Source organism: Passer domesticus, chromosome 2 (genome assembly GCF_036417665.1).
Source record: "Passer domesticus isolate bPasDom1 chromosome 2, bPasDom1.hap1, whole genome shotgun sequence".
NCBI classification, from domain to species: Eukaryota; Metazoa; Chordata; class Aves; order Passeriformes; family Passeridae; genus Passer; species Passer domesticus.
In genome coordinates this window covers 39,701,621-39,708,378 of record NC_087475.1, presented here as the reverse complement: position 1 = coordinate 39,708,378, position 6,758 = coordinate 39,701,621, and the positions used below count along the sequence as shown (strand labels likewise).

Here is a 6,758-nt window from a genome sequence, read left to right as displayed (position 1 = left end):
TCAGATTGACTGTCAGTCTCTGTGGCTCTCTGAACAGCCCCTGACACTGGGGATTTATTCCTTTGCTTGTGTCATTTTGTTCCTGGAGATAGCTGTGGAATTACTGCTGTTTGGCAACACTTGCAGAAGTGTGGCTATCACCTCACAAGCATCAAGAAAATATGATAAGGAGCTGAATTAATTAAAAAAGAAAAGCAGAAGGGAATGATGAATTTCATTGAGAAGTGCTGCTAGCTATGATGTAACACACGTGGGAGATATAGGATACCACAATTAGCACTTGGGATGTGATGTAGCGCAGGATTTGCATCACTAGCCACGCACTTTGCAGGTTTGGACTGTGCCAGGACCCACAGCACAGGTCTGGCACCTTTCTTTGTTGCTGCATTTGCTCCTTGCTGTGGTATTGGGAAGGAAAGAGCAGGACATGGAAGTGTATTTCTCATGCTGTGTCTGGTACAGGATGAAGCATGTGTTGCTTCTTCCTAGTCAGAGACAGACAATCCTCTTCATGTTCTGTCATTTACCCATACTGTGTTACACTGACACTCTTCAAATAACTTTGAAATTACTTTCACACCACTTCCACAGGCAGGCAAGATTATTGCTGTATAGAATGTGAACAAATGTGTTTGAAATCATTCAGTTATCTAGTACACCAAATACGGTGAACAACATTGAAACATTGATTATAAGTGTAAATTTTCTACAGAAATAAACATTGAATAGTACCAAACCTTTATAATTGATAATTTTATTTCAATTTTAACATGCTAATAATAACAATAATTGGAAGTTAATATGTTAATAATTATATATTATTGTATTCTGTGGATGTAGCTTCATCTTATATAATTGACAGAACAAATTCTCTTAATTCTTTTGCTCAGAGAAGTCTTGACTGTTAGTGAAACCTTGTTAGCAGTGATATAGATTATTACAACATTTTCACTTTGTTTCTTTTTCAGTACTGTCAGTCTGTGTCTCCAGACTTTAATAAAATGATTTTGCTTCTTAAAAACACAAAAGCTGTCTGAAGACTGAACATTTCTAATGTCAGTGTTTCTGCCCTTTGAACAATTTTCATGCTGTTTTTCACAAACTCTGTCTGACTGCATTTTTTAGGCTTTTAACTAGAAGTTTTCTCCTAGCTCTATATCATCTTAATGGTTTATGATCCCATAGTTCAGTGAACTGCATTGTCTTGATTTTACTTCCAAGCCTTGAATCCTGATCTGAGGCTGTCGCCTCTGCTCTGATTCTTCTAATTGCCTTTTTCTCTAATCTCCATTATACTCTACTTGGGAACTCCACAAGCTTCCCAAGAAATACTGCATCTCTAACACTGGAGACATGACTTTGTTATTGCTTCACAAAGGATGCTGAGCCGGGTTCACATGCTCAAAGACTTCTCAGCAGGGTCTGTAGCTAGAAACATACATAGGCTGTAGTCCTAAAAGCCACTTTGGGAGAAAAATATTAGAAGAGAGAGCAAGTTAAAAAAAAAAAAGGCAGAAAGACTTTTCCTAGGTCCACCCAAGAGAAAAAGTGATGAGGCTGCCTTGTCAAACACTCTCTGCAGATGCCCTCCCCAGTGCATTAGGATCCCTTGTCCCCCCTGAAAAGTTTCCTAGAGTGACTACATTTTCTTTTTTCAGAACCTCAACCCCTCTTTTGTTGTCTTGCTTACAGTGCCTTAGCAGTGATAGGAATATGTTTTGATGAGGAGTAGGTGGTGCTCTTGGTTGCAAAGCTCAGTGCATGCATATTATCATAGAATGTTAAAGGGTTGGAATGGATCTTAAAGAAAATCTAGTCCCAGCCTTTCCTGCTGCGGGCAGGCACACCTCCCACTGGACCAGGCTGCTCAAGGCCTTATCCAACTTGATTCTGATCACTGCCAGGGTTGGGGCATCCACAACCTCCCTGGGCACCCTGCTCCAGTGTCTCACCACTCTCACATTAAAGAATTTCTTCCTGATATCTAACCTAAATTTCTCCTCTTTCTATTTGCAGCCACTACTCCTTGTCCTATCAGTACAGTTCCCAACAGAGTCCCTCCCGGGCTTCCCTGCAGGCCCCCTTCAGATGCTGGAAGGCTGCAATGAGGTCTCCACACAACCTTCTTGTCTCCAGGCTGAACAGCCCCGACTTCCTCAGCCTGTCTTCAACAGGGGAGGTGCTCCAGCTCTCTTACCCACTTTGTGGTCTTTCCTTGGACCTGCTCCACCAGTTCCATGTCCTTCCTGCGTTGGTGGTACTGGAGCAGGATGCAGTGCTCTGGGGGGAGTCTCACAAGAGCAGAGCAGAGGGGGAGAATCACCTCCTTTGAGCCACTGGCCACGCTGGTTTTGATGCAGCCCAGGATTTAAGGATTTCATTGTCTTTCTGGGCTGTGGGTTCACACTGCCAGTTTATGGTGAGTTTTTAATCAATCACCAACCCTAAGTCTTTCTCCACAGAATTGCTCTCAATCCCTTCTCTGTCCAGCCTGTAGGTGTGCCTGGGATTGCCATGAACCAGGTGTAGAACCTTGCACATTGCTTTGTTAAACTTCATGAATTTGGAATAAGCCCACCTCTAAAGTCAGTTAAGGTCCCTCTGAATGGCATTATTGTCTCTCTCAACATAAATCAAACACTACAACGAAGGGCAGGAGACAGGAGGGAAAGAAGGTGGGATTTTCATGCCACCAACCAAAAGAAGAATCTGTAGTGACACTTAGCAGAGTTTGGAGATGCAAAGCTGTGGGAATAGCAAGATGAGAGCAATACTATCAGAACAAAAAGGGAAAAATCCAGCCCTGGAGAATCTGGAAAATGCTGCTTTTTTAGCCTGAGTGAGAGGGTACAGAGCTGGCAGGGAAAGGCAGGCTGCAGAATTGTGACTGCAGCGTGCACAGCAATGTAAAAGATATTTTGGGCACTGAACAACCTTACAAAGTCCAGAAGTTTCCCTATTTTTTCACTTCTTTTATGATAATATATTTAAAGTTCCATTCTTCATAAGGTCATCATACAGTTCAAATTTCTTTAACACACCATGATAACTGTCCTGTTCTTCCTTGCTTAACCCCAGAGTGTTAAACAAATCTTGATCTTCTGACAGGAAATATTAAAGAAGGGGTTTTGAAGCATGAGGAAAAGATGGGTTGTTTTCCATTCTTAATGTGCTCTGAAAAGTTAATTAAGAGAAAAGTGAAGAATGTGGCTGTAAAGGTAGGAGAAGAGCTGGGAATCAACTAAGTCTAATAGATCCCATTCATACCAGAATGATGGATTTTCTAATAAGCCAAGCCAGTAGATAGCCTACTTTTATGTTTGTCATCTCTTTTTGAATATTCTGGCTGGGACCTGAGAGAGGAGCTACCTTTTATACAAATGAAGTCTTATACAAATGTCTGTATACAAATCAGTAATCTTAGACATCTCAGAAACCACAGGAAAAGAAAAAACCCATAATTTTTGATTTGGTTGTTAGAGCTCACTTCATACCAAACTCCATTTTTTGTAAGGAGGAATCTTCCCCCTTCAAACCCTGCCATTGTTAATTTGGTAGCTTTGAAAAGGTCCTTAGGTCTGTCTCCTCTCTTCATTGCCTCTGCTGCCTTGGTAGACGTGGCAGAAATTCCTTTCTGTATGTCCTTTACCCACCTGTTACAGATGCTGGCCATTTGGAGGTTGCCTGTTGCTGTCCTCAGGAAAGATGGCAGTTTATGGACCTTTGCTGACATCTCAATGAGATAATGGAAAAAAAACAGTAGCTGTAACATATGTGGCAAGGTGCAACACTCTCAAAAAAAGTTTTGAGGGTAACTCCAGGGTACCATGAGCTTATTCTCAGGAATGAGAAGATAAGTCAGAATCTTGAGTCCAGATGGAGACACATACATTGGCCATGATTGCCCCCTGTGGATGGTGGACCTGGCAATACCAGCAGGCTTTGTGTCACACACAACAACTTTTTCCACTAAATTATAGCCACCAAATGTTAGAACAGGTGATGCAAAATCACCCAGTTCTCTTCAACTCTCTCCAGGTAAAGTTGCCTCTGTTCCCAGCATTGTCAGGAGGGAAGGACAGAGGTGTGCTCTTTACCTGTTGCAGCGGCAGCAGGCCTCGAAGATACATGTGTCCCAGCTAGCTGCGGCCAGCACTGCCGGCAGCATGGGGACACTCTCCCTATCGAGGATTTTGTTGGGAGAGCGCCTAAGGCTTTTGCCTTCTGGGAGCGAGGATCCGCGGAGCGTAGAAAGAGAGGCTGCTACCCACAGGGCAAATGAGACTCGGACCACGACTGCAGTACAATCCAGGTTTTATTCCAGGGGTGCTGACAGTTGAGGACCCAGACCGAATCCTGACGAGAGTTTTTATAGGGGTGGTCCTCAACCAATCACAAAGAAGCAAGGAGTGGCAAAGGAGTGAATGACAGGGTTGGGAATCCAATAGGTACATAGTGGGGGCGGAGCCCTGGCCCCTCAACCAATCACTGGATGCCCAAGGTAGAAGGTTCTGGATGAAAAGGTGGGGACACCGAGTGATGGGTAGGAGACCAGGGAGGGATCAAGGGAGGATACAATGTTTGCGGGGGAGGAGAGAGGCTGGACGGACTGGATGATCAAGGGAGAGGGAGAACCTGGGCAGAACCATTCAAACAAAAAGGGGTAACAGGAATATACCAAGACAGGACACACCACAACAACCTGTTCTCTGTTGCTCAGTATAGCTGCAATATAGTGGGATAACAAGATAAGTATTGCTAACAGAGCGGCAGATCCTAATAGATGAAAGCAGGCATTTCCATTTTAGATATATATGAAAACATCCAAGGCATTTATGTTAGAGGAAACTTTGGCACTACAGACCTGCAAAGCGACACATGCATGTGTTTCCTAATTTGCTACAGGCAAAATCAGTCAGCTAATCTTCAACCAAATATTCAAACTGTCTAAGACAATCAGTCTGAGTTTGCTTGAGAAGAGCTATGGTGCTGTTCCACTGTCACATTGGGCAATGGTTTCTGACAAGGGGTAGTCAGCATCTCAAGAGCTGGATAGGGAAAAGCAAAGCATTCCTGTTGCCTAGCAATGCTTGTACAATTCAGCCTTTGGGAGGTAGTGTACTTCCAGGCTGACCGTTAGAACCTCTCTTGTAGCTGTGTTTGGCTGTAGTAAAGGAGGGAAGCTGATGTCAGCTGGAAAATGTACATGGCTATGTAGAGATTTCGTGACATTGGTATTAGCGTGTCTTGGCTGCTTGCAGTCAGTTCCCTAATAGATCTCGGACACTAATGGGATTCACTAAGAAAGCTTCTACCATTATTAAAAACTCCCCCTGAGATAAAGTGCATGATCCTGAGGGCAGCACCAGGCCTTATTATCCTCCACGGGCTGAACCTGGGACAACCCACCCGAGATCCTAGGCCCCATTTCATCTCAGCCATGTCCCATCCCAGCTCCAGCAAAGCTGCAGGAGTGTTTGCTCAACCCTGCATCTCTGCTAATTCTGGCCAGACTGGGAGCCCATCTTTTTGCTTCCCAGAAGTGTCAGAGGCTGTTGGTGACCCTGTTACTGGCACCAGCTCTACCCAGAACACTCACTCCTGAGGTCCCCACAGTGCCCTGCTCCTCAGTTCCACGGGAACTTCTCAGTTCCATGGGAGCAACTGGTCACTGGTGATCTTGGATGTTACATTTCTTGTATAAGATAACTCTATCTGCCAACACCAGTTAGCAGGTCTGAAGGATTCTTTCCAAGCCAGTTGTGCAGTGCCCTGGCTTATACTGAACCCTGTACTGTCACCCTTGCTCTGCCATCCTGGGTATGAGTCTCACACTTTTAGCTCTTTCCATGGCACTGCTCATGGCACAGAGTCTCATTCCCCAGTCTGTATATACATCCAGAGTATTCCTACCCCAGGTGCAGAATCTGGCACTTTTTCTTGTTGAATTTGATACGGTTGGTTATTACCCAGGCCTTTAATTTGTCCAAGTCTTTCTGCAGGGCCCCTCTGTCTTCCAGGGAGACAACAGCTCCTCCCAAAACTATTGTCTGTGAACTTGTACAAATATCTCGTGCTATTTGTAAAAGAATGTCCTAATTCAGCTGCCAGTTACAGAGTAGGCATCCTTTAGACTGTTAGTGTTGGTAAGGAATGCAGTACCTCCTTCAAGGTCCTGACAACACAGATTGTCCATCAAGGCAATACAAGTGTGGTGAGAACACCCTTAGGAATGCCAGTCCCATGCTTTATCTGTACAAGCTCTCTTTCAGTAATGAACACACTTTTTATTTCCTAGTTTAGACACCAGCAGAGAGATGTGGTTTTGCATTTGAGTAAGTGTGTGCAATTCCATTAACAGTAAGAGAGGCTATATCCTAAGGCATTCATCTCTCATCTCTGCTGGAGAATTGTGCTGTGTTTATCTAGGAGTACAGAAATTTCATCCTGGTCTTTTTGTTTAAATTCTATATAAACTGAAAACTACCAAGTGCCCTTTTTTCCCCTGAGATTTTTTAATGATAGTTTTCTCTGTTTACCAATTGTGGAATATCAGCAGGTCACACACTACCATAGATTACCTCCAAATCCCAAAGGCATTTATTAGATATAAGAAAAAACTTCAGACAATACAGTTATGACAGAAAGGATATTTTGTCTCATTGATAGCTGTGAGATTTGATGGGAAATCACCTAGATCTCACTTTATTTGGGTGTGCTTAAAAGTGCTGTAAGAATTCATAAAACTATAAAGAGAA

General features: G+C 43.5%; 1 long non-coding RNA gene across 1 annotated transcript; it reads right to left on the bottom strand.

Moving 5' to 3' along the window:
* Nucleotides 1-1,565: 1,565 nt before the first annotated feature.
* Nucleotides 1,566-4,334, bottom strand: LOC135295341 (uncharacterized). Its single transcript, XR_010357401.1, has 3 exons — nucleotides 4,098-4,334; nucleotides 3,654-3,733; nucleotides 1,566-3,174 (listed from the first exon to the last, which is right to left on the bottom strand). It is a non-coding gene; the product is annotated as an uncharacterized LOC135295341 (long non-coding RNA).
* Between the last annotated feature and the right edge of the window lie 2,424 nt (nucleotides 4,335-6,758).